General features: G+C 49.1%; 1 protein-coding gene across 4 annotated transcripts in view; it reads right to left on the reverse strand.

Moving 5' to 3' along the window:
- The window catches only part of PLXNA4 (plexin A4), a 477,499-nt gene extending 453,210 nt beyond the window's left edge, over positions 1-24,289 (reverse strand). For all 4 annotated transcript variants that reach the window (XM_051626583.1, XM_051626591.1, XM_051626600.1 and 1 more), the window contains exon 1: positions 24,095-24,289. The gene's annotated coding sequence lies outside the window, so the exon portion shown is untranslated. The remainder of the gene's footprint in view (positions 1-24,094) is intronic.
- Positions 24,290-27,620: the final 3,331 nt, after the last annotated feature.

Raw genomic sequence — 27,620 nt, forward strand, 5'->3', positions numbered from 1 at the left:
TTTTTCCCCTGATTTCCCCCGTGTGATGAAACTGCATGTGGATGGTGGCTCTGCCTGCATTTCAGACTTGGTTTCCTATCAGCAAAAGCAGGTCAGAGCCGTGCTCCTTTGTGCTTGGGAGGGAGAGCAGAAAGGTTTGTAATAGTTTCTCTGGTTCCTCCAGGAATTTGCTGCACAAAGACTCGAAGGAAAGAACACAAATATTCAGTGCTACAGAAACATGAATGGAGTTTTGAGGTCATGGAAATAACCTACAAATCCAGAGACTAGAGGTTTTTTGTCTCTTTTCTGGAGCAGACTCAGCCCTGAGTCTCCATGGCTCAGTCCACCCTCCACAGTGTAGGTAACAGTATTTCCCAGTCTCCTGAAAGTATTCTGAGGAGAAACTCAAAATATTCCTCATCACAGCAACTGGGGAAATGTAAATCCCCAGACAAACAAATACTGCAGCAGGAGCATGCAAGAGTGCCCAAGGTCATTGATTCCAAGCAAACCATGCCACACCAGTGCCCAAGTGTGTTGATCCTACTTTGAGGAACGTGTGTATAAGATATATAGGTCCAAAGAACTCAGGAAAGTGAAGAATTGCCAAAAAAGCCAGAGTGTCAGCTTGACTTCTGTTTCAAAGTCTCATTCTTGTACCCTAGGAGCCATTGTACACTTCTGGGGCTCGGTTCTCCTCACTACAAAATGTTTCTCTGCTGTACTTCACTGAGGTGCAGCTCTCATGGGGTTGGCAGAGCCAAGTTAGCCAAGAAATTAAAAAACACTTCACAGATCAGGAGACCCTGATCAGCTCCAGACACGAAGAAGAATAAACTGTGTTTATTCCTAGCCTCCAACCTTAAAGGAACGATGAATATTGAAAAGAAAATGAACTGGGTTTCATCCCAGCAGATCTCCCCAGCTTGTATATCAATTACAGCATTTTAGGACAGCCTTGAGGAAAATGGCTTTTCCTTCCTCAGAAGTCAAGCTTATGCTCCCAAACTCCCTCCAAGGCTTTGGGGGCTCTGAAGAGTACCCAAATGAAGTCTTTAAATTTTCTGGACTTGGCTCATCTGGGAGCCCTAAAACAGCACTTTGATCCTCAAACAGCAAGGAAAGGGCTCTGATCCCAGGTTTCTCCATGACTCAGCAGGCAGCTCTTGTTGGCTGAGGCTGCAGAGCAGAGTTTATGTTGCATTGAATGCCAGTGGGTGGATGTTTCCTTCTGCTTTGCAATCTTAGGAAGATCTGTGAGACACAAGTCTTCTCTATGAGGTTAAAGTCTTGCAATTAGCACTGCATAAATCCACAAAAAGACAAATGTCATAAGACAGAGAGGACCCTACTTCAGCTGTCTCCCAAAAGCCTGGCACAGAGAGTGGCTCTGTATTCACAGTCACTTGGTGATCATTGGTTATTTCACTCTTAAGATCTACATGGGACACCAGCAAGGATAAAACATGGGACCTAAGGAAAAAATAGAACCTTTACACCTTGGTCTACTGGTTGTTGAAGTACTGAGATCTGTATTTGGAGGTGGGGAAACCACTTGCAAAAAAATGCCAGGAGAGAATCCCCAGTCTTCAAAGTCTGAGATTTTGCTACTTATTCAAAAGGCAGCTGGAGTAGAACAACCTGAGAGACATGGGATACAAGCAGCAGGACAGGGAAAATCAGAGATGGCACTGGGATCATAGAATCACAGACCAATTTGGGTTGGAAGGGACTTTAAAGATCATCTAGTTCCCACCCCCCTGCATGGGCAGGGACACGTCCCACCATTCCAGGCTGCTCCAAGCCCCATCCAACCTGCCCTTCAAGACTGCCAGGGATGGGGCAGCCACAGCTTCTCTGGGCAACCTGGGCCAGGCTCTCCCCACCCTCACAGGGAAGAATTTCTTCCCAATATCTCATCTAGATCTTCTCTCTTTCAGTTTAAAACTATTCCTCCTTGTCCTCTTGTTACAAGTCCTTGTCAAAAGTCCCTCCCCAGCTTTCCTGGAGCCCCTTCAGACACTGGAAGGAGCTCTAAGCTCTCCCTGGAGCCTTCTCTTCTCCAGGCTGAACACCCCAACTCTCTCAGCCTGTCTCCAGAGCAGAGGTGCAATGTGATTAATGCAGAGCACATCTGTGTACTCAACAAAGATCCAGGATCCAGATGTGATATGGTATCCTCTAGAGTAAGGACCATCAGTCCTGCAGCTACACCAAACCTTGCAGTCAGAAGCAGGCTGAACACACAGCAGGAGTAGGAGCATAAAGAAAATGCCATTACCAGTACTATATTGCTAGGAGGAAAGAAACAGATAGAGGAGGGATGATATTTCCTTCAGTGATGCAGGGCTTGCAGCAGAGGCAAGAACAGAATCTTCCTTTATGCTTTATTCAGCATAAAATTTCCTCCTTTCATTTCTGGCAGGTATCCAACCCATTTTGGAGCAGCAGCCACTAGCCATGGATGAGACCAGTGAAAAGATCTGACACAGCAAATCCTTCATCTTCAGCTTCCCATGTGAGTGGCTGAGGAGAGCAGATGAGCCAGTGCAGTCCCATAAGCCAGGGATGGCCAGACCATCTCAAACCTTAACCAAATCTCGTGTCCAACACACACGTTGTCACTAGAGGGAAGGAGCAATGTTGACTGGCACTTGCTCTCCCAAACCTAAAAGAAAGCTTCAGTGTACTGCAAACATTAGCAATATCTTTATAGTGATATCTGTACTGGAGATAACTGGGGGAAGAAAAACTAAAATAAACTTTTCCTTGTTTCGTTTTCTCTCCACTTACTAATTCTGACCAAATTCTTAAATGCTTCTGGATGGTTCTTTATACACCCATGAACCTCCCGGGCAGACAGGTGCCATTTATTTTAGCACTCTGCTTTTTCTGTGATGGCTTTTCCAGCAATTGGCCTCTGTCTTCCCACCCTTAAGCCAGTCAGATGAGGGACAGATGTTCTGTAGCACCTGGGGCAATTGTGACCCAATTGTGACCAACCATGATTACTTCATAATTTGCACATGTTATCTGAAGTAAGCTACTTCTGCTGATTCAACAGGCTCGAAAAGAGATCTTTAAGAGGTTTCAGAAAGCTGATTAGTCCATACTTCTGCCCCAAAGTTGACCAGCCCCAAACTCCAGGCATCTTTGGCAGATACGAGATTGCTACAGAGCATGATCTCTTCTTTACAAACAAAACAATACAGCACAAAATAGACATTTTTGGAACAATGCTTCTTTACCACATGCCTTACTTGGCTTTCCCTTACAAATACTCTGTAAACTGCATAAAAATTGTTTCTAACTTTTAACCATTCTAGCATGAAAGTGCTTTTTGTTCAGTCCAAACCAAAGAGGCCTCAGTGCTGCTGCTGTGTTCAGTGCAAGATTCCCCCTGAAAAAAATACCCAAGGTCAGACCAAAGAAGAGGTGTCTTCCACTTCAGAGCACTTTGGCTAAAACTGTCTGTCATAGAATCATAATATCATTAAGGCTGGAAGGGACTTTAAAGATCACCAACTTCCAAACCCCCTGCCATGAGCAGGGAACCACTAGACCAGGTTGCACAAAACCTCATCCAACCTGACCTTAAAAACTTCCAGGGACTGGGTATCAACAACCTCCCTGGGCAACCCATCCCAGTTCCTCACCACCCTTAGAGTGAAGAATTTCTTCCTAATATCTAACATAATGTCCCCTCTCTCAGTTTAAAACCATCACCCCTTGTCCTATCACTGTCTTCTCTGATGCAAAACCCCTCCCCAGCTTTCCTGGAGCCCCTTCAGGCACTGGAAGATGCTCTAAGGTCTCCCTGGAACCTTCTCTTCTCCAGGCTGAACACCCCAACTCTCTCAGCTTGTCTTCATAACAGAGCTGCTCCAGGCCTTTGAACATCTTGGTGGCCCTTCTCTGGACCCTCTCCAACAGGTCTATATATTCCTTGTGCTGAGGGCACCAGAACTGCACACAGCATTCCAGGTGGGGTCTCACCAGAGCAGAGCAGAGGGGCAGCATCACCTCCCTGGCCCTGCTGGCCACACTTCTTTGGATGCAGCCCAGGATGCAGTTGCTCTCTGGGCTCCAGCACACACTGGCAGCTCATGTGGAGCTTCTCATCAACTACCACCCCCAAGTCCTCCTCCTCAGGACTGCTCTCCAGCCATTCTTCCCCCAGCCTGTATTTGTGCCTGGGTTGTGTCAACCCTGGTGCAGGACCTTGCACTTGGCCTGGTTGAACTTCATGAGGTTGGCACTGGCCCACCTCTCCAGCCTCAAGGTCCCTCTGGATGGTGTCCCTTCCCTCTTGGGTGTCAACCACACCACACAGCTTGGTATCATCAGCAACCTTGCTGAGGATGCACTCGATCCCACTGTCCCCACTTGACTTGCTTTTTTTTTTTTTACCAGGCTGAAGGCTGGTTGAGCTGCCACCTGATCCAAAAGGCAAATGAAGTGATTGGTCTGTGATGGAGAGCTCCATGCTTGCACTAGCAGAGACATCCAGCTGGGATACAATTTCAAGCCCAGCAGCAGCAAGGGGACTGACTCTGCTCATTCTGCTGACAGCTGAAATGAGACAGTGGGGACACAGCCCTGATAAGCAACACCTTGGCAAGTATTTCAGGGGGGAGGAAAGAAAAAGCAGCTTAACATCTATCCCACCACAGTCCCATGATGCCTTGTTTTTCAGATAGCACAGGAAGACCACAACAGGTACCTTCAGCAGGAAATTAGCAGCAAAACTCAACCCCTTCTTCCAAAAAAATAGCTGGATAAGCTATTACTAATTTACCATTGAGAGTCCCCAACATCAGGACATGGAGTTGCTGGAGCTAGTCCAGAGGAAGCTCCAGAGATGATGGGAGGGCTGGAGCAGCTCTGCTCTGGAGACAGGCTGGGAGAGTTGGGGTGTTCAGCCTGGAGAAGAGAAGGCTCCAGGGAGACCTGAGAGCACCTTCCAGTGTCTGAAGGGGCTCCAGGAAAGCTGGGGAGGGGCTTGGGACAAGGTCTTGTAACAAGAGGACAAGGAGGAATGGTTCTAAACTGAATGAGAGATTTAGATGAGATATTGGGAAGAAATTCTTTCCTGTGAGGGTGGGGAGAGCCTGGCCCAGGTTGCCCAGGGAAGCTGTGGCTGCCCCATCCCTGAAAAGTGTTGAAGAGCAGGTTGGATGGGGCTTGGAGCAACGTGGTCTGGTGGGAGTTGTCCCTGTCCGTGGCAGGGAGGTTGGAACAAGACAGTCTTGAAGGTCCCTTTCCATGTAAACCATTCTATGACTCCATGATACTATTAATTTTCTCTTCCAGTGACATTGTCACCATGAGGCAGAGGACAAGCTTAGCTGCCAGCCAACACATACAAAGGGCAATGGGAAGTTATCCTTAGAGTCCTGCCAGGCTGTTGCTGCAGGATAACTAGCTCCAAATCATGCTTGACAGTCTCAAGATACTGCTGAGCTAGACAGGACACCCCTGGCCAGGATCAGATACAGACAAGAGACAGAATTGTGCTAATATGGGTAAAAAGATTATCACATGCTCTGTTTGTCAACAGGGTGATTAGAAGAGAGCTGATGTTGTATACACACACAGAGGCTGCATCTGCAAGAAGATACACAAATCTACCCTGTTCAGCATACAGAAACATTTATTTTTGCACAAAATTATGCAATTCCTGTACTCTTGGTGCAGGGCAGTGTGTGCATGCAGAATTAGACTGGGTATTAGCAGCAACACCTACAGCTCAGGTTGTCTGACATGTTCTGTATTAAGACTCAGTTTTAAGGTCCTCATTACTTTGACAGACCCTTAACTGCTCAGGGGACAATTTCCACAGCTCTGTGTCTGCCTCAGGCTAACATCACCATGGGAAGCTGCACTCAGAATGGCTTGGACAATACTGAGAACTAAATTAGGAGAAAAGTTTTTACAAGTTATTTCTTTTCATTTCTTTTCCTGTATTTGACCCTGATTAAATTATTTCCACTGTCTAACTGAAAAGCTTGCTAGCTTTCCAGCAAGCAGTAAAAATTAGGAAGGTCCTTCCCTGCTGTCATCTTCTAGCCATGCCTGAAAGCCCATCTAAATTTGACCAAGTTACAGCATCTAATAATACATACATTGCAAGCCAAGATTTTGCCTTTTCTACTGATCCCAGGTTGGAACAGAGAGTGTTGGGGATCTCACCACAGGATTAAAACCTGCTCAACTTTGAGGATGAAGAGACTGAGCGGGTTTTTCCCACCCTTTTTTTTTTTTTGCCATGTCAGCTGAAGGCTGTTGTGATGCTAAGCACTGGGGAAAACTCATCTGTGCTCCCTGACAGACTTATGCTGCAGCTCAGCTTAATTAATGCAGCCAGAAAGCAAAGGAGGAGGATGCTCTGACACCATGAAGGGAAGGCTGGAGAATGGAGGAGGGGGAGAAAACTGGACAGAGAACATTTAGCAAAAGGGATACGATCAGGAAATGTGGGCAGGTTGCAGATTTGCAAGCTCTGGAGCCACTATTAAAAACCCCTCCTCATGAGTGAGGTATTGACCCCACAGCTCCTGAGTCTCCTGATTCCCCGAAGATGAGTTTCCTCCAGCTTCTGACCAATCAAATCAGTTACACATGGTTAAAATTCTGGAGAGAAATTTCCATTTCTTTCTTGTTCAATCACTGAGAAAACGCACATTTAAAAAAAAAAAATGCAACTGCAGAAAGGAAAAGAAGTTGCTGAACCACTGAAGACTCACCCAGCACCTTCCCTGGCCCTTCTATGTGCATTGAGCAGAGGCTGCATGATGACAACTCTCTGTAGCTCACACCAGCACATCAAACCTTGTCCCCACGGTCCCTTCCAGCTCCCTCCAGTACAACAACACATTGCTGCTTGCAAGGGCAACCAGAGGCTCTAATCAAAACATTCCTACTAAAACCAGGTCCCTACATCCAGAAGTTTCAGCCTAGAAAAACCTGAGGGAGACAGACATCTAGGAAGGTGAAAAGTCCACAACTAGAAGAGTTGGTCTCAAGTTGTGCCAGAGGAGGTTTAGATTGGATATTTGGAAAATTTTCTTCACCAAAAGGGTTGTCAGGCTGCCCAGGGCAGTGGTAGAGTCACCACCCCTGGAGGTATCTAAAAGCCATGTAGATGTGGTGCTCAGGCACATGGTTTAGTGGTGGACCTGGCAGTGCTGGGTTAATGGTTGAACCTGATGATCCTAAAGGTCTTTTCCAACAAAAATGATGATGTGATTCTATGACTTGGTTGAGGTAACACAGGGTCAGCGTGGGTGAGACAGAGACACAGCCCGTGGGTTTAACCCCTCAGTGCCATAGTGACAAGGCAACTGTTCTGCAGGGACTCAGGTGCACCAAGAGAATCTCCTTTATATCTGATTTTCTCTATTATCACCTCCTTTGGTGCATGTTTTGGGAACACAAACACCCCTAATGGCTCCAGAGCAGTAAATTCTCACCAGTCTTGAACCCATCCACTCAGCCAGTACTTTGCCAGGATCAGCAGAATAGGTGCATTACACACTCGAGTGTCATTGTTGAAGCTGCTTTAAATAGTTCAGTGGTCACCAAGTTCAGCTGTGAGCCTGCATGAAGGCATCCAGGGCATCCTGAAATGATACAGCACAGAGCCCTGCTGCTGGCACCCAGCCCACAGAGCAGAGGGGAGGAAGGGAGGAGATGTCTGCTCCAGCTACTCTGCAGCTAAAGCTTTCTGCTGTGTCTGTGTGCACTTCCCTGTACTAAGAAACTTTAAGAGGAGACTCTGTCAGGCTGCCATCAGAGATGGCACTTCATAGACAGCTTGCTGCTGCTGCAAACCACGCTTGCAAAAGGCAAAATCTCCCTTTCTCCTTCCACAAATATCCTCCCAAACACTCAGACACAGAGGGGAGCTGCAGGTGCTCTGAACTCTGCTGGTTATGACCCCTCATTCACACGAATAAATGTTTAGTGCTATCAGCAAATCAACACACTACTCTAGAGCAGCCACAAGGAGGGTGATGCAATTGTTTCAGCTATTTGCACAGCCTCATAATTGCAGATCCATCATCACAAAACATTAGCTGTGTTAGGGTAGGTGTTACAGAGAGAACCCAGCACCAGAAACAGAGCCTGATCAGTCTCCAAAAGACAGGTAATGGGTTTGGAATAACCAGTGGTTTCAGATCTGAGATGTACTACCCAGAAGAAAGTACTTTTTTTGCTTAGAGTCAGCTGCAAGCAAAATGTCACCCCAAACTCTAATTTAATCCAGATCCAAACACCATCTGCTTTGCTCATCTCAGCTCGCAGAGGCTAAAGGCACCTGAGTCTGAGACAAGGGGCATTTTAATGTGGGGGCATGGGAAGGTCATCTCTGTTTATAAAATCCTGCTCATTAGAAATTGAGACCTTGATAACAGAGGCTGTAAGACCTGCAGGAACACTACAAAACAGATGCACAGGTGCTGAAAGAGTGAGCCCTACAGAGGACTCTTTTCCACGTGCCCTCCACACACAACCCACCTCCTGCCCTGAGCTGCTTTGCCCTCATTTTCCCACTTCTTCCATCTCCCCACTCACCCTCCTTTCCAAAACAGGACTTGTTGCTCTCTGTCCTCATCCCACAGGAACCCACAGCTGCATTTTGAGTGCTGCATCGGCCTCAAATACTGTAAAAACCATCCAAGCCTGTGCCCATGCACCCCTTCCCTGTGGGGATACAGTGACAACGGCTTCGACTCCAGGCAGGAGCATCCCTCCTGCTCCTGGAGAGCATCATCTGTGCTCCAGCCCCTGGGGGCCTCTGGGGAGGGGCTGGAGCACACAGAGCCTTGCCCTGGCTCCTGCATGGCTGGGACACACAGCTTGGGGCCCTCTGGAGAGGTTTTGGGTGGCTACAGATGGATTTTCATGACATCAGGCATCCACTCAGAGGGGAGGCTGGGCTGAAATTTGCCCTGGCTTCAAAAGTTAGAGGCTGTAAATCTTTTCCTTTGACGAGAGGAAAAAGGCAGAGGGGGAGAGGAAGGGAAATGAGCTTTGGGTTGTTGATGGTGACATTTGGCTGAAGGCAGCATTGATGTGTTCTGGGTGCTGTTGAGCTTATCAGGACAGACCTGGGGAGAACATCCAGGTGCCACTTCTGGGCTTACTGGTAATTTTTTTTCACTTAGTAAAACAAAAGCAGAGGGATAAGTTGAAACATGGGCATCTCCAAAGAGCAACAAGCCCATTTAGCATCTCCCTTTGCCAGAGTGACCTTTGCCAGGTCGGTGTCTGCAAACACACTCAGGAAACACAGGAATTGCTGTGAGGACCAAACCACATTCCAGCAAGTCCATGGCCATGGCTCGATATCATGGGGCCCATCAGACTCCACACTGTCCTGTGTCTCTGCAGTAAATAGGTAATCCCCTGCAGAGGGAAGCCCACAGCTCCTTTCTGTGGCCCTGCCAGATGCCAGAGAGCCAGGATAAAAATTGCAGGCAGCGCACTCAGGTGTAAACATGCTGTCACAATTCAATGGGTTATTAATAACAAGATATTTCTCCTCTGCTGCCATCTGCATCCCATACGCCCCCACGAATCTGGCACATTCCTCTTCCAGCTACAACACTCTCTCCCTCTGATTCAGGGCAGATAATTCCCTTCTTTTCTTTGCCTTCAAATCATGCACGAAGTTAGTGCTCAACAGGCAGTTTCTCTGGTGCGGTCCATGCAGACTAACATTGTGCCAAGCACCATCAGCTCAGAACAGAGGTTTTTCTACCAAGGTGCCAGAAATAATACAAATAAACTCTTCTTCTCACCCTGGCTTTCTATCTACAGCTCCCACACATCACTACCAGCGGGGCTTTAAAACTAAAACAGACTGGGCCTACGTGGGTTGAATTTATTCTGGAAATTTATCTCTTCTTGCTGAAGGCTCTGTGTTTGCTTGATCTTCCTGCCTTCCAAGTCCTACAAGTGCCACATGTTGCACAGCTGGATTCCTGACAGAGAAAGAAAACAGGAGGAAAGAGAGAGCAGATTACATATATATGTGTGTGTATATATATATATACATGAATGCGATGGCCAAGGTTTTAAAAAGTCACCTGTGAACTTCAGTAAAGTAGCTTCAGATATCTCCAAGGGACCTGTGCACAGGAAACACAGAGCCCTTGAGCTTCCAAAAATCTTCTCTCCATGGGCAGAAGATGAAGGAAAAGTAAGCAGGGGGGGCTCTGAAGGACTTGCTGCTCTGAAGATGTTCAAGACCAGCTCTTGCAGGAAAGGATTTGCAGAAAAAGCTCTGTCAGGGAAGGCTGGAGATAAGACAGCCAGGAGGAAGAGGGAGTCTGGCAGTCTGGGAAATGCTGACTACTTTTAACTCTCAAACTTGCTGGGGTGTGACTACTAAAATAATAACATGTTTGTCCAACTCCAGGAGAATTTGTTCACCCTCAGCAGCAGTAGCAGAGGAACCTCCCTGGGCTCCAGCACAACTGATGGTTCCACACAGACATGGGCAGCAGCATCTACTTCTAGCATGTCAGGCCAACAGTACAGCAAAAAAAGCTAAAGGAAGAAAGCCTGTTCATCCTGAGAAGCATTTTTTTTTAAAAATCACACCCAAAGAGAAAATGAAGAAAATGTTATTTCCTGTGAAATGAAGTATTGCAGTCTGTGACAGGAGAGCGGGGGGAAATAATCAAAAACAAAGCAAACTAGAGATTCAGTTCATAAATAAAGGAGAAGGTCAGCTTCCTCCTCACCAATAACTTGGTCCCACAGGAATTGAGCCTGGTATTTGATATAGGGCAGATATTTGATTCCTTCCTCTGTGTGGGAAGGCTGACACACGCATCCTCCACCCCTCCATCCACCTTTCCCACCACGCCACAGCATCACTGTGGGCAGTTTAGGTCCCTTCTGCTGACCCCTCTGCTTCAGCAGCAACATAAACCAATTTAAAATCCAATCCCTCTTAACACTGAGCTGAGGAAGGGATTATTTTTTTCTGTGTTTGAGAACAGACAGTTGCTGTAAAACCTTCTGCCACAGCCCAGCAACAACGAGACCTTGGAAGAGGCTAATTATGGGTGGTGAAGTAAGTCACCCACTGGCAGAGAGCAGTTGAGAAGAGACAGGCGAGCACAAACCTGCACCTGGAGACCTTTTTGCTTATTATAAAATGAAGCTGATTCTTGCTGTCTGTGTTACCAGGGAAGGAGAAACAAGACAGGAGAGAAAACAATGACCGTGTGAAACCACTGCATGGAAGGGGCTGTGGTTTTCTCTTCCAAGTCACTATTGCATGTCTAAGGAGCACAGTCTTCAAGCATCACACTGTAACTTTTGCATATCCTTGTGCAGGCATGGAGAAGCCTCAAAATTATCCCACACATATACCCAGAAGGAGGGGAGGCACAGCAGGAAAGCAGCCTGCAAGGACACATAGGCTATTGCTGGGGGGAAATGTGGCTCAATGAACCCCATGCACTGACCAGCAGGAGCCACAGACACCTCTGCACAAGCAGGAGTGTGTGAAGGACCAGGGACTGAGAAATCAGATTGTCACTGAGTCACAATCTGCTCGGGATCTCCTCCAGGTTGATGGCACCTTGTGCTGCCCCACTTGAGTGCTCATGGCCAGGCTAGAGCTGAGACACTGGAAGGGAGGAAAAGTGGTGCACAACCTTCTTCCTCTACCCCTGACAGTCTCTCAGAAACCCCTTTGCAATCAGCAGAGCCTGAATCAGCACCTCCTAAAAAACACTGAAGCAACCACACTCATAGGAAGCTGCATTCCCAGACACAAAGGTTTTTTTTTCCAAGATTGCCCCATTTATTCCTAGTTCTGAGTCAGAGCGAAACCTCAAACTTTTTCCTCCCTTCCCTCTATTCCATAAGAGCTAGAAAAAAACCCTTTCCCACCAACACCTGATCAAGGGATGTTGGAGGAAAAAGGAGAACAGGGCTTGTCCTAATTCCCTCCTAAAGTCCAGCTGTGAAACAAGGCTGCTCTTCCTTATCTAGAAATCTCATCCAGGACCTGCAAGACCTTTTCCTGAAGCGTGGGCAAAATTGGCAACAATTGGTGAACAGTGCTGGGTGAGCAGATTGGCATCTTTCTAACCATGTGTATTTTGCATGGATGTGTAGAAATGTGCATACAAATGTGTATTTTTTCAGTATATGTATAAAACATACACAGAGATAGATTTGGAGAGATCTATAAATACAGGTATATAGATAGATGCATGGATGTAGTTGTATTTAAGGAAAAAAGGGACCTGAACTTCCATTACAAGTGAATGAGAGCACTGGGCACACGCTGGTAGTACAGTGTAAAATCTCTTTCTTACACTGTAGAAAAATCAGGACTTCTCTGAAATGAATGGAAAAAAGGCCCAAACAGCTGAAAAAAGGGTGATGCATCTGAGAAACTGCCTTTCCTCTGGCTCGTGCACAACATAGAGCGTGTGTGTGTGGGAGCTGCAGATGAGTCAAAGTCTGAGGGCTGCCTTGTGTCAGCCATTGACTGTGCCAATGACAGCAGCTCCCGACAGCCTTTAATAACAGCACTTACAGACTCTGGAGATGTTGGTAGGCAAGGGGGGAGGTGAGCCCTTCTCCTGCAGGCTGGTGTACAAGTCATCCTGCGTCCTTGCCAAAATGTCTTAGAGGGTCTGTCATTGCAGCCCACACTGCGACGTGTTATCCAAAGAGGGAGCAGAGGGTAAAGCCACGGGAACAACTTGGAGCACAGGGGGCAAAACGGTGGGTCTTGGAACCAGAAGGACAGAGGGACGTGATGGGGTGAGGGAGGGAAGGACCAGGTGGTGGCTTGAGGAGAGTCAGTCTGACCGCTCTTCCCAGTGCAGCACAAGGTGTCCTGTTGGGTTTATATTGCAAACACCCTGGTTTACACTGGGAAGCAAGCAGCAGACCAGGAGTTGTCTCTACTTCTGCACAGAATGGGTAAAACAGAGTGAAATATGCACAGTAAAGCAGGTCACAAAGAGCTCACACAAGCCCTGCTACCCACCTGCACCTTGGTTCCCCAGGGTGAAAGTGGGAAATAAGTCCTTAGCAGCTCTCACTGATGCTGGAAGGCTCAGATTTATGAAGATACTAAAAATCCTCAGCTTTGTCCAGATTTGGAAAGCTTTGGGAAGAGCTTTGGAATGCACACCATGTTCTGATGATTTACTTCTCCAAGCTAAGGAGAGACCCACTTCACACATCACCTCCCAGAGAGGTGGAAAAATCAGGCATGTAGAATAAGAGGGAAATGGAAATTGGGTTGATAGCTTCTTCCCCTTCCTAATGGGTAGTACTTACCTAGTTATGCCTGCTTGCCATTTCCTTTTCCTCCTTTCTTTGAGATATTAGGCAGAGAGAAATTTGCCCTAAGTTGTTACTTTCATTCAGAGGAATCCTTTGAACTGCTTGCCTTGCTAAGGCAGGCAAGGGCAGCAACTCCTTTATAAGGAAGGAAAAAACCTCCCTGAATGGCTCTGATGCTGGTTTTAGCATCCAGCTCCTGCTGCATGTGGCTTGCCTATCTCCCCTCACTTCTCCATCCTCCACCTGGGCAGAGGGTTGCAGCTCCAAGGATGTCTCATACCTCCTGCCCTCACTGGCTCTTGGTCTCTTGGAGCAACAGCAGAGGCCAGACAGGGAAAGTCTGAGGCTCCAATAATGTTCTGAGTCCAGCAGCCAAACTGATTCTGCTTTCAGTAAGGATTTAGAGAAGAACCCAAGACGTTATGGTCTCGCAGCTGGTGGAATCCAAGGGGGCATCCCACACCAGTCCCAAGTCCATGCCAGCACTTGGATGACTTCTCTCCAAATCCATCAGTGTCACAACATCATATCCAAGCAGCAGGCTGCAGCTCATGGGTGGGGGGGAAAAGGTCAGTAAAGCAAAATATGACCCCTCCAGGCCAACATCAACATGGGTGACCCTACAAAAACATAGCAAGATTTCATTTGCCACAGCCAGCTTCCCTCCTTTAAGGGAGGTCCCATTGAGTGATATGTTTCATTGCACCAGGAATAAGGGAGGGGGTGGCACATGCAGGAGCATCTCCCACCCCAGCAGGGGGCTCCCAACTATAAATACCACACAGATGAGCCAGATGAAACCCTACACTAGCAACTGAACACTGCACTTCTGGGGAGGCTTGCAGGGGTGAGCATTCAGCCCTTTAGACCCCCACAGTGAAACCCTCCCATCCACCCCTCCACCTCCAACCTACACTCCCCAGGAAGGTCCCCCCCAAGCCCTGCTCTTGCACCCTGGGCATATTTTACCCTTCTTCACAGGGAGCACAGCTCCCAAGAAGGAAAAGACAAAGCCCAAAGGAATTTACTTCTAGCGATGAAGCACACTCCAAAAAGGAAGGTGTTTTATTTCTGCTCAAGGGATTGCTTTAAAGAGCCTCCTTTTGTTTCCTCACAGCCTGAGAAGAGTGTTTCCCAGTCCCAGTCTGGCTTGCTGGGAAAGGTAGGGAACAGGAGGAATTCAGGGAACATCAAGGGCCACGCTCTGTAAGAAACAGCAGGGATTTCCCCACACCTGAATCCCTCTATATCCAGCATCCTGCACCGGTCCAGCCATTCCTGCATCCCTTCCCATCCTGCAGGGACTCATATCCCCAGGGGAGCATCTGCAGTGGCTGCATGGAGCTCCCAGCCCTGCACCTGCAGCAACTGTGCAGGGCATCAGAGGAGGGGCTGAACCTCCCCCCCTGCAGCTGCACCAACCAGCCCTGAAACTTCGTCTCTGAGTTGTTCATTCTGCAGCAAGAAAAGCTGTGTTGGTTTTGTTGGTTTCCTTTCTTTCTTTTTTTTGTTTTGTTTTGTTTTTTCTTCCCAACAGGCATTTTCCAGGGAGTTCTTTGGAGTCTTTTAGAGCTAGAAGAGGAAGAAGGACTCAGCTAATCCCTGCTGTAAGCAAAGCCAAGCCCTCCCCTGCCCCAGCCAGAGAGGGAAAGCAGCCCTGCACATCCCAGTGCCTCCAGACATCCCTATGTCCTCTTGGTCCCAACAAGCTGCCTCCCTGCAGCATCCTCAGGGCTGGCAGGGTGTGAAGGACAGCAGGATGGAGGGAGGTTTCCTTGCAGAGCCACCTCTGCAGCACTGCCAGCTTCGAGGGGAACCCATGAGCCTCGGGGCTGCAGGCAGGGGACCCAGGCACCTGCCTTTGCATCCCTGCTGTTCTTCCCAGCTGTGCATTCCCCAAACCAATGGATATGTCCAGAGAGACGTATAAATGGTCTTCTTGCAGGACCCCCTGCGACAGCTCTCACCCAGAGCATTGCTCTGGACTCATCCTTCAGAAAAGACCTGATCCTCCCCCCCGCACCCATTCCTGGGGAGCAAGAGGACACCCCAGAGCTGGCATTGTCCCATCCACACTGATAGTTAGGACAGGCAGAGTGAGACTCTTAGCACCTCCTTGGAAGCTGTGCTCCCTGTGGAGAAGAGAAAAATACTTCTGGGGTGCAAAAGCAGGGATTGAGTGGGACCTTCCCAGGGAGCATATGGGCAGATGGGAGAGGGTCCAGTGTGGGGGGTCTGAGCAACCTGGGCTTGTGGGAGGTGTCCCTACCCATGTAGGGGGATTGGATCTAGATGATCTTTAAGGTCCCTTCAAACCCAAACCATTCTATTATTCTATGATTCTGTGATTCTGTGATTTTGATTCTGTGATTCTGTGATTTTATGATTCTATGATTCTGTGAATTTATGATTCTATGATTCTGTGGTTCTATTATTCTGTGATTCTGTGATTCTATGATTCTGTGATTCTATGATTCTGTAATTCTATGATTCTGTAATTCTATGATTCTGTAATTCTACTATTCTGTGATTTTATGATTCTATGATTCTGTGATTCTATGATTCTGTGATTCTATGATTACATCATTCTATGATTCTGTAATTCTACTATTCTGTGATTCTGTGAGTTTATGATTCTGTGATTCTGTGATTTTATGCTTCTATGATTCTGTGATTCTGTGATTCTATGATTCTGTGACTCTGTGATTTTATGATTCTATGATTCTGTAATTCTGTGATTCTGTGAGTCTATGATTCTGTGATTCCGTGATTCTGTGATTCTATGATTCTGTGATTCTGTGATTCTGTGATCAGTTTGGCATCTCGCAGGCTGCAGCCAGCCCTGGGAGGGCTTTCCCTGTGCAGCCTGGCCAGGTTCCCAGAGGCAGAGGAGACTGGGAAGAGCAGGAGCCCGGGGCAGGAGCACCAGAGGAGCTTCCCTGCCTCCCAGCACAGAGGGATGGGCTTGCAGAGAGGAGGGAGGACTTCAGCAAACAACAAGGAGCAGCACATGCCAAGAGATAAGAGAAGGTATTTACCAGGCAATCACTACAAGGTCCTGTGAATATAGCATTTGTGATGGATGAATAGACATATTATTACAGAACTTAATGCAAACTCTTTGCACCGAATGGTGACACACGATTACTAGTTTGGAAACAACTAAGCTCATTATAATGAAACGCTTCACTCAAATCCCCCTCCAAAGGATGGATCTGAGGAAAGCAGGAACCTGTGACAGGAACATACTGGGGGGATTTGTTTAACCAGATCAGCCTGCTGGGCCAGCACAGCACAGTTGCTTGTCTCTAATGTGGCTAAAGCTTGGCTCACTGGGAAGGATAACCCACCAACCTGTATGGACAGGGTGAGCAGTGCCCCACACCCAGCATCAGGCTCTTCCTGGCACGACTCTGTTTAAGAGATGAAAAGAAGCACCTTTCAATAATAAATAATAATGTTAACTATGTGTTTCTATAGCAACTCATCACCATAGCAGCTAAGCACAGGAGGAAAACTCAGAGCTCATCCTGCCGTCTTCAGGGTGAGGAGACAATTGCCCTCCTGGAGATGACTTTGGTGGTGGCAGAGCTGGGACTTAAACCAGCAAGTCATCCTCCAGGTTGCCCCTGAGCACTGCCTTCCCCAGAGCAGCTCTCTGGGAGGGGGCTGGATGCTCTAGAGAGGTGGAGCTTGGGGTCCAAGGGATGATGAAGTCACAAAAGCACCAGGCACTGAGGTCATTGCAACCCTCCAAATCAGTCCTGGAGCTCCAGGGTGGCTGGAAGGAGAGGGGACTCTGGTAGGGGACAACCCCTCCATCCAGCCAGGAGGACACCATGAAGGAAAGAGTACAAAGGGTGACAAACAACCAAAAAGAGGAAACGCCCAAAATTAGCCACACAAATACCCACCCTCTCCCAGCCCAGTACATACACATCTCAGGGTAACAGGTTGCAAAACTCCATGTGTTGCTCTGCTGTTAGCAAGAACCAGAAATTCTCACCAAAACCCTGACAAAGAAAAAGGGGTTCCCAAAACAGCCCAGAAACTCACTTCTTTCAAGCTAGCAAGTCAAGCAAACATCCTCATCCTAACTCAGGTGTGGGCTTTGGAGCTTTTTTCCCCCCTAGCTTCCCCATTAAAAATAAATCCAAGCAAAAGCCTTTGATTAACTGCACAACTGTGTGGTTGTATTCCCAGCTTGCCTCCTCTCCCCAGCACAGCCATGGTGACAGAGCCTTTTCCTCCAATGCAGAACAGCCTCCCACCCCTCACCACCTCTGAAAGCCTCTCCTCAACCAGCAAAAGAAAGTGACACTGCCCAGGGATGGGACACTGACCATTAGCCCTGTAAATGTTGCTGTTCCTCAGGCTGGTGAGCAAGTTCCCAACCAGAACCTCCCTGTTTTTATCATCTTACTTATGAAAAGTGAGTCATTTGTAGAGGTCATTAGAGCAAAACAACTGTTAGGTGACTGCTAAAGGGACAGTCACTTCTACAAGACCACCCCCATTTGATAGATGGGAAACAAGGAGCCGTGGGACTTGCTTAGGACCATGGGGCATCTCTCTGGCAAAGCAGACTCTCCCTTTGGCAGCCCAGAATAAGTTTCCCTAAAGTAAATGAAAGCTGTGTTGCACACCAAGCACTTGCTTTTCCATCAATAGGCAATTGTAACAGGATACACCTCCTTAGTCTCTAAATGAGTTTTCTTTCCAGCACTACACTATAGACAAATCCCTGGTCACAAAAAACAACAACAAATACATCCCTTTTCACAATCAAATATGCTCTAACCAACTCAAACAGGGCCACACAAACCTGCAGGGAATCTGCAAACCTTTTCCCAACTTCCCAGCAAGACCATCTTCCCTTTGGGGAGAAGAAGGCGAAAGGGACAGAAAAGAAAGAACCTTAACCAGAAGAAATGAAGTGGCAATTTCCCCATTGAGCTGGGGATCAATATGTGGGCTCCTTGTGGTTTCTCCTTCAAAGGGGCTGAGCTCTCACCACCAAAGCCCAGGCTGACAAAACACCAGTGCTTGACTTATGAGCACTTCATCTCTGCAAGATATTTTTAATTTAAATCTTGCTGCAGTTGAGTACGAAACCGTCCAGGCTTTGATTTACTGCTAATTCCTTGCTCCAATTCCTATAACTCTAAACTCCAGTCACCAAAGAGTTTAACGCCGAGACACTCCCAGGTGAGGCTCTTCAAGACTGAGCATTGGGGAGCTGCTGGTGGCAAGTGCACGTTCCTCACTTCAGCAGAAACAGCAAGTATATAAATATTCACCACCTACTCACAGTCCTCAAGTCCAGCATCACTCCACTGATTCAAATAAAACAAGCCTGGGATTAAAAAAACCTCTACCACCCTCACCTTTCCTGTCCCGTGTAGTGTTTTATGCTCAAAGAGAACTAACAAGTTGGTCAGGGGAGCTCATTTTGCAAATATTTACATGTATTTGGTGCAGCATTGGCTGTGAGGTTCACCAAGCACCAAGATTTATTCCTCTGGCCCTTGCACGAGCTCAGAGGAGGGAGATGGGTGTGAGTATCTATCATGCAAATGCCTGTAATGGAAACCTGTCCCATATTATCTGCATTAGATCCACATATTTGTCCTGTCAGAAGGACAAGGCAAATTCAAGTGCCAGGCAGCTCCCAGAAATGTAGTGCCAGTCTGAAAATAGCTGGGAAAGCCCCAGCAGACCACTCGTGTATGGATAATATAGGTGGAAGGAAACCAGGAGATCAGGCGTGAATGCCAAGAGACATAGAGACACAAGGTCTCCCTTCTGGGTCACCAGTGTAAACCCAGCCACGTCCAGCAGCAATTTTGGTTATTCCTCTGCAAAAAAGAAAAAAAAAGTCCATAAGTCTCTGTCTCTTGTCTTTTGGATCCAGCTTACTGCTTCATGGCATGCATGGATCATGTTTGGATTACTGTTTCATGGCATGCAATATTTAAAAAACACTGGAAAGCCTTCTGGGCAACAAAGCCTGGAGTAAAATCAAGTCACAGAGTCTGCAAAAGACTTCTCTTTTTCTAGTAGAATCCCCCCCAGCAAGTAAGGTCGAAGCCACCTGCTACTGGGCAGCATAGTGGGGTTAGAAGCTTCAACCCAGCCACTGCTCCTGCTCAGGCCTTCAGGCTCTCCTCCAGCCCTGAGAACTTGCTGTCTTCTACAAACATGAGTATTTGAGAAAGAAACAGCTGGGAACATTCTACTTCAGCAAAGAGTTGGCTTCCTCAATGTCTCCAGGCATCACCTCTGAAGAGCACGTGTGCCTAGCAAAGTTCACATTACCTGGAGCACTGAGCTGCATGGAGTAGATATGTCTAAAATGAAATCATTATTTGGTTTCCAAACTAAGAGGTTTCCATTTAAAAGCCTTCAGAGTATTTCTAAGGGCTCACAGAAGGGTTTTTTTTTTGTAAAGGTGAGGATTGCAGGACAGATGCCACGTTACACTTGCCCTTGTTGCAAGGGATGCTGGGCAGAGATGTGGCACCTCTCACCTGGGTGGCTGCTCAGCACCTTACAGGATGCAACCAAGCAAGAATGATGCAAGATTAGCAGAACACCTCCACCAACAACGAAAATCAGACAGCTCCAGTGGGATGAGTAAAAAAAAAACAACAAAACCAACAACCAAAACCTAAGAGAAATCCCAGTTCCAGAAAGTCACCACAAAGGCTGTTGGCATCACTACACATTTTCTTGCAATGATCTCTCCATTCCCAAAAATGAGTGAGTAAAATAATTTTCTAGCCAATTTTAAAGATACAGGAACTGAGCTTCCTAGGACCACAGCTGCCCCCGGCCAATGCACTATCCCTAGATGATGTTTTCTCATATCAACCAACCCATCTCTCATTTCGACTGGAAAAATTCCAATCTTGAAAGCAACCTGTTCTGACCGAGCACTGCTCTTGGCTGTTGAAGCACAGGCTGAAGGGCAGAGGACTTCCCACTGCTCTCATCTCCAAGCACCTCAGGTTGCATTTCATGGTGGTGAGTGAGGATTCCCATCAATAAATACAGACTGAGACTTTTGCTTCTCCATGCCTCAGTTTCCCAGTCTGCACCAGGGGAATGGGAACACCTTCTCACTCTTCAATGATACTTCAGAGTCTGAGCGAAAAACATCTGGGGAGCCCTACTTATTATTTCCTGTATTTTTTGTCTCAGGCTCCTTGAGAGCTGAAACCTAAGGGGTATAAAGGACTTTTTACCCCCAGACAGTCATGCAGGGAAGCATGCTCACCACTGATATCCTGCAGTAAGTCAGTGGGTTGCCCAGACTCCCTCCACAGAAGGGAAGTCTTGTCGCCTTGGGCGCCTGCAGCGGTCGGTGTCCATTAACTGACTCTTGCAAGCAAGAAGGAAGGAGTAAGAAAGAGCCCTCTGAAGCCTTTTGTCACACTGGTGGGGACCAGAAAGGGCTTTTTATTTAAGCATCAAGCAGTCTGAGGGCTTTCCTGTGGGAAGCTGTCACAACCCAAATTGCACCCCTGGCTAGGGAGGGGATCAATGGGCAGGGCATGAAAATTTGGAGTCCCAGCACTGCAGCTGCAGAGAGGTGATCATAGGATCATCGAATCACAGAATCATAGAATCCTAGGGGTTGGAAGGGACCTCGAAAGATCATCTAGTCCAACCCCCCCTGCCAGAGCAGGGTCACCTAGAGTACATCACACAAGAATGCGTCCAGGTGATGCTGGGTCTGTCTCAGCTCCGTGGAACCTCACTTGAAGGGGATGTTGTCAATAATAAATCACGAATAGCCAAGTGACTCCTAGGACAAGATGCCATTTTGCTTGAAAACACCTGTAGGCAATGCCAAGCCCCAAACTTTGGCATCTCTAATGCAAGAACTCAAAAGCCCAACCTTTAACACCCTCCCCACACAGGATCCCAAGGCGGAGCACCGGGCTACTGTGCCAGCATCATTCTCAGCTTTTTAGGGAGCTTTTCAGAGCCCCTTTCCAAACAAGATATTAATGCCTGCACAGCCTTAAGCCTCTGCACACCCGAGTATTGTCAGGCTTTTCACCCTGGGGCGTGGGAGCGCGCCCATCAGACCCCGGTACGCCGGGAAGGAGGTAGGTTTTCTTGCAGCTGCTCCACATCGAGGAAACCGGGAGGCAGAGACAAAGCGATTCAATAAAAGGAAAAAGGTGCAACACAAAAAGGGCTCCAGCATCCTTCTTCCCCTACACACCCTGCAAAACCAGAGGAATCAACACAAAATCGGCTCCAGCAACACGCTGCCCCCCAGAATCCGGCTTCTGCCTCCTCAGCGGTGATCTCAGCCACACTCATGCCTGTGTTGAGCCCTTTGCTTTGCCACATCTACAGGCTATCCTAGCACCAGGCTCTCTGCGGGAGCAGAGGAAGGATGCTGGCAGGTCGAATGCATGAGGAAAGGCTCGAATATTTCCTTTCCCGGTGGAGAAATCCAGCCCCTCTCTCAGGGTTTGCAATAGCACCCGACTCTGCGCTAGCCGGGTGCCGGCTCGCACGCTGAACAGATGAAGCACCAGCCTTCAGCTGGTGATCATCAAGCAAAAGCTTCCCGATAGCACCAGTGATTGATCATCAGCCTGTATTTTAAAACACCCGTCTCGGACATAAACAACACTGAAACAATGCGGCCGTCATTTATTTTTCATCTTATTGATAACACCGAGCGCCGAGTATTTAAGATGGGACGGCAAGGAAAAGCCTTGGACTGGTCCTTCGGGAAAGGAGACACCCCCATGGAGGATGGGTCTGGGTAGAGGAGGGAAGAAAATCCCAGGCTTTCGTGACAGGGCTGGGGTTGCATGTTTAAAACCTGGCTGCACACGGAAAGCAGACACGCATCTGTTGCACGGCTTGAAGCCCGACTCTGGTGAAGGGTCCCATCCACAAACAAACAAACACACGCTTCTCGAGGCCATTAAACCACAAACAAAACGCTGCTCGCACCCCTGAGACCTTAAGGCAGAGGCTTAGCCAGGGGGAGGAAGCACCTCATCTCACACTGGGAGGCACACACTGTAATTAAAATCACAGAGACGGCGAAGGCAAAGCAACCCCACGCTCCGCTGGTCCCACCCGCTCACGAATTAAACCGGTTTCTATAAACAAGACCCCGGTGAAGCACTGGACAGATAAAGAAAATAAGTTAGCATGCCTTGTGCCTTCCAAAATATTTGTACAGGGCTGGTGCATGCTCAAGATAAGTCCCTAGAAGGCTACAAGCGGTTGGATCGGTTGTAAAGATCCCCTGACACCGTCATTGTTCCCTCGGCGTGAGAGCATCCCCCGGCAGTCCCGGGAGTCCCGCTCCAAACCTCCCCTCCCTGCACCGTTCATCCCGGCGACCTGGGAAGCCTCAGAACCCCTTGGCTTACCCCAGAACCTCACATCCCAGACACCGCATCCCAGTGGCGAAGGGAAGCCATGAAAACCCAGGTGCGTTCCCAGCCGGCTCTTAGGCACGGTGCTTTGCCGGGAAGCAAAGCGGAGCAGACGCCGGGTGGAAGTTTTCTGGGAGAGGAGCTCGGCCACACGCTTCCCACCCGGTCCCTTCCATGAAGGCAAGTCCTGCAGGTCCTACACCCAAATCCCGCACGGCAAACGCTGAATCCCTTCCCAGTCCGAGGAGCAGATGGAGCCCCAGGAGGAGGGTTTCCTCTGGGCTGGGGATGCAGCAGCCACACGCAGCCACTACAAACCCAAACAGCACTTAGCCCTGCTGGGGCTGAGCGAGTGGGTTTGTTTATCTGGGAGGAACTCATCTGCCGCCGGGGTATTATATTTCCACCAAACCCGTGTGCGGCTCGGTGTTTAGATCACTTCTCCCCGTCTGCATAATTTAAGGGCATATGTTTGATAAACGAAGAGCATCAATAGGCAGGTTTCGGTTGCAGCACACACACGCACGGAGGGAGGGAGGTTCATCAGCGCCGACTCCGCAGCCGGGATTTGGGCAAACTCTCCAGCACCTTTGCAGGATGGGAAACGACAGGGGGGTCCCCCCTTCCCTCCTAGGTGTTCCCCGCCCGGGGTGACTCCTGTCCCCATCCATCCTGCACCCAGAGAGAGCTGATCCTCGCCGGGAAAAGGGCTCTGTCTCCAGCCCCGTCCAGCTGCAACCTCATCGGGAGGAGGAAAAGTTTGGAAATGCCTCCAACCCCTCGCTCGGGGAAGGCACTGGGGCACTGAGGGAAGGAAAACACCCCCCGAGGGGAGGAAAAATCAGCAGCAGGGGATGGCCGGGGGTGATCAGGGACAGACTGCGGCGCTGGAGCCGCCACCTCCGGGGAGAAAAGTTGAGCCGTGGGCACGGGGGAAAAAAAGCCATCGGGGACCCGGGAAGGGTGACACCGGGCAACGGGTCCCCTGCCAGCTGGGGATGTGGAGGAGAAGGAGATGCCGGGGCTACCCGCTGCGAACCCCCCCGCCCCGCCAGCATCCTCCCAAAACAGCTCGGGAGGGGCGGAGGGGCCGTGCCCGACCACCCCCGGACTCAGCCTGCTGTCCGCGGGGGTCCCTGCCCGCCAGCCCCGACCCTCTCCCCATGATCCCGGGGGTGGGGAGAAGAGGCGGGAGGGTGGGGGGCACCTCCCTGGTCCCGTCCCCCCCCCTCCTCCTCCACTCCTGCCAGGTGTGGAGGGCAGGTACCGCTGCAGCCCTGCCGGCCCTCCCGGGGCATCCTCCGGGGCATCCTCCCACCAGCCCCCGCAGCCCGGGCGGTGCGTGGGGAGGGGTTCCTTACCTGGGAAGGCTCCTCGCTTGCTTTGGGTGGGTTTTGGTGTATATATATATATTTATATTTATATATAAATATATTTCTTTCCTCTCCTTTTCCCCCCACTTCAGTCTTCAGAGCAGGCGCCGCATTGACACTGCAGATGGTCTGTGTGTGTGTGCGCGTGTGTGTGTGTGTGTGTCTCTCCAATCCCAAATACTCCACGGAGGCGGAACACGGAGCCCCTCTCTCTGCACTGGGCAAACCGTGTCTGGCTCGCCCAGAGCGCGGAAGAGGAGGGGGGGGGGGTGTGGAGAAGCAGGCGGGGGGGGGGGGGGGGGGGGGGGGGGGGGGTGGGAAACGCAGCTCCAGTTTTCACTCCCCCCCCCAAATCAACCCTTTCCCTCCCTCCCTCAGCCCTTCCCCCCCCCGCCTCTAAATGAAGCAAGAGGTGGGGGGGGAGAGACAAGGCAGCCGAGCTGGCAGGCGGGGTGCAAAGGCAGGGGATGCGCTACGGGGCCATGCCCGGCTCCGCTGCCTGCCCGCCGGGGAGGGCTCGCACTGCGGTTGTCTCGCCAGCCCTTCCTCCCTAGCCCTCCTCCTCTCCAATGGTAGCTGCGGAGCCGGGCTTTGACACCCAGGCTCTTTCTCTTTTTCTTTTTTTTTTTTTTTTTGTTGCCAATACCAGGCGCACAGACACACACCCCTCTTCGGAAAAAAAATTAAAATAAAAAAATAAAAAAGGAAAAAAGCCAGAGAGGTGTGGAAGTGTGCTGGTAATGTGAGCCCAGCACGCCAGGAAGGGATGCTACTACTAATAATAAAATAAAATCATAATATAAACCCCTTTCTGTTCTTTTTTCTTTCCTTCCTTGTTTTTTTTTCGCAGTCAGAGCGGTCAGTTGCTCCTCCTTTCGCCAGCCCACCCACCTCTGGGAAAGGGGAGAAGGCGGACAGGAGCAGGTTGCCCCCTGAAGGAGGACGCCCCAAGCCGTTTTACCTCGTCCTAAAGTTTGCAGGGGTTGGGGACAGGGACAGGAATAGGGACGGAGCAGCCCGGGGCTGCGAGCGCCGGAGCCGCCGCTTCTCCCACGGCTGCTGCCTTGATTTCTCCTCCTGGGTCCCTTCCCTCGCTCCTACTCACTACTGACACCTAGGATCTCCAGGCTGATTGGGCTAATTGGGAAACGTCTCTGGTCAAAAAAAAAAAGAAAAGAAAAGAAAACCAACCAACAAAAGAAAAACAGCCCTCAAGGAATCAAAAACCATCCTGCTGGCTCCCTCCATCACCTCCCCAGGAAAGCCCTTCCCGGTATCGCGGCTCTGGTTGGCATCTGCCTCCCCTCTCCCTCTCCAGCCTGCAGAAAACAAGGAGGGGAGCTGGTCAGAGCAGGCACAGGGAGGCTCGGAGGAAGATCAATCTCTCAGCTTGGGTGAGCAGTAATCCTGAAGAGCGGCTGCAAGCTGCTCTGCTCTCCGGGTCTTCATTGAATTCCTGGCAGCCGCAGGAATAATAGTATTTTTTAAAAGCTATTAGTGCTCCCTGCCTGAGTTTTGAGTCCAGCAGGCTGCTGGCCTGGCTGGCTGAGCTGCCCCAGGGAGCAGACCCCACTCTGAAAGTTCTTTCCTCCCCAAGCAGAGACCTGAGCTCCTCACTGCAGGTAATAGCAGGGCTCTCCTCCAGCTGCTAGCAGAGCGGGCAGCAGATGGTGAGAAGGAAAGCAAAGCTCTCAAGGTGTCCACAGTGGCACATAGCAACGGGGGCTGCCTCCCTGTAGAGATGGGGGAGCCCTGACACCACGAGGATGGGCACCTCGCAAAGGTAGAGGGAAGAGGGAAAGTAAAGGGGAAGGAACAGGGGAGATTTTCTCTGCTTCCAGCAGTGTTGGCCATGCTCACATCATGGCAGGGAGGCGAAAACCCTGGGCGTGATCCTGCAGCTTCTCCTTACCCCATGGAAGATGAAGGCATCCATCAGGGATGCGGGGGGTGGCCAATAAAGGGGGTCCCCCTGCTCATGGCCAGCACCAGCTGGGGTCAGAGGCAGGGATTGCCTCTCAGGAGGGATGCTGCACAGCACCAAGCACAGCAGGACTCCCCCCTTCTCCCCACAGCCTCTGCCATTCACAGAAAATCAGGCTTAATCCAAGCTTTGTATTTTTAATTATCTTAAATGTATGGCACAAAGCACAGGGGCTGGGGGCTGTCTATTTGCATCCTCCACGACATTTATTTTGAAACAATATCATGTTTTCCTTCAAACAAGTTTGATCTCCCTGGCGCGTGCCTGTGTGCACGTGTGTGTTTTGCCTGAGCTCTGGTTTACACTTCCTGATGGATGGATGGGGATTCAGAGCCCTTTTTTAAGGTGCTGCATAAAATGTTTTTATTATTCTTTATCTCCTGCCTCTTGCAAGGAGTCATTTGTTTTCATTCAGAGAAATGAATACTATGTGAAGCCTGAAGAGTAATAACACAGCAAAATGACAACGGAAGAGAGAGACAGAAATCTGAGAGATACAATGGCAGGTTAGTAACCTCTGAAGATCTCTGCTGTTGTGAGCAGTACAGTATTATTTAATGTCCAGTCTGGCTTGCAGCTCCATTTAATAAAACATATGAAAATCTCTGGGAAATTTGGTCTTGCATTTAAAACCAGGCTGTTCTGCTAAAAAGGGATAATCTGGATACACTGAGATTACTTCCCACTATCTGGCGGGGAGGAAGAAATTAATACAAATTCTTTCTGCTTCTTAAGACAATGGCATGAGTCAATATATCCCTGTTCTGTTTTGGTTCATGAAGGAGTGACAAATGAGACTTTATTTATAGGCCTTTTCATGAACTAGGCAGTGGGGGTGGAAAAGGGTTAGGGCTGGAAAACCCAACTGACCTCCTCTGACCTGTGAATAGCTGCAGTAAAAGGGCCAAGGACAAGGAAGGCTAAGGCTCACCCTGTTGTCATCAAGTGGATATTTTGCCCCTGGCCACAGTGACAGCAGAGATCATGGGTCCCTCTGGAGGGGAGTTGGGCATCCTGGGGCAAAACCCCAGTGGGGCTCAGCACCAAGCAGCAGCAAAGCTGCTCTCAGCATTTACTGGGAAGAGGCAAATTCATGCTGCCTCAATCCAACCAACCTCCCATGCCTAATTTTCCCCCCAACTACCTCCCAAAACACTCCCTTTGGTCCCTATTGCTCTCAAAGTCCTGAATGCCAGCAGCACCACTGCAGCCCTCTGCAGTTCTTCCCTGCAGGTGAGCAGGGGGGGGGGATGGATGACAAACAGCACACACATCATTTCATGCCTTCTTATCCAAGCCACTCATAAGGATCACTTCCAAAACCACCCAAAGAACAGAAAATACCAGTTTTAGGTTTTTGTTTCCCTCCGAGGATGTACATTTGTACACTTTAAGGCTCAACTGTGCTCCATGACAAAGCAGGGGAGCCAATTAAAAATAATAATTAAAAAAAAAAAAAAAGAAGAAGGAAAGGGGGATGGTAAGAAGTTGAGTGGGTTTCTTTTCTTTTCTTTTCCTTTCTTTTCTTTT

Source organism: Apus apus, chromosome 1 (assembly GCF_020740795.1).
Source record: "Apus apus isolate bApuApu2 chromosome 1, bApuApu2.pri.cur, whole genome shotgun sequence".
Lineage (NCBI taxonomy): Eukaryota > Metazoa > Chordata > Aves > Apodiformes > Apodidae > Apus > Apus apus.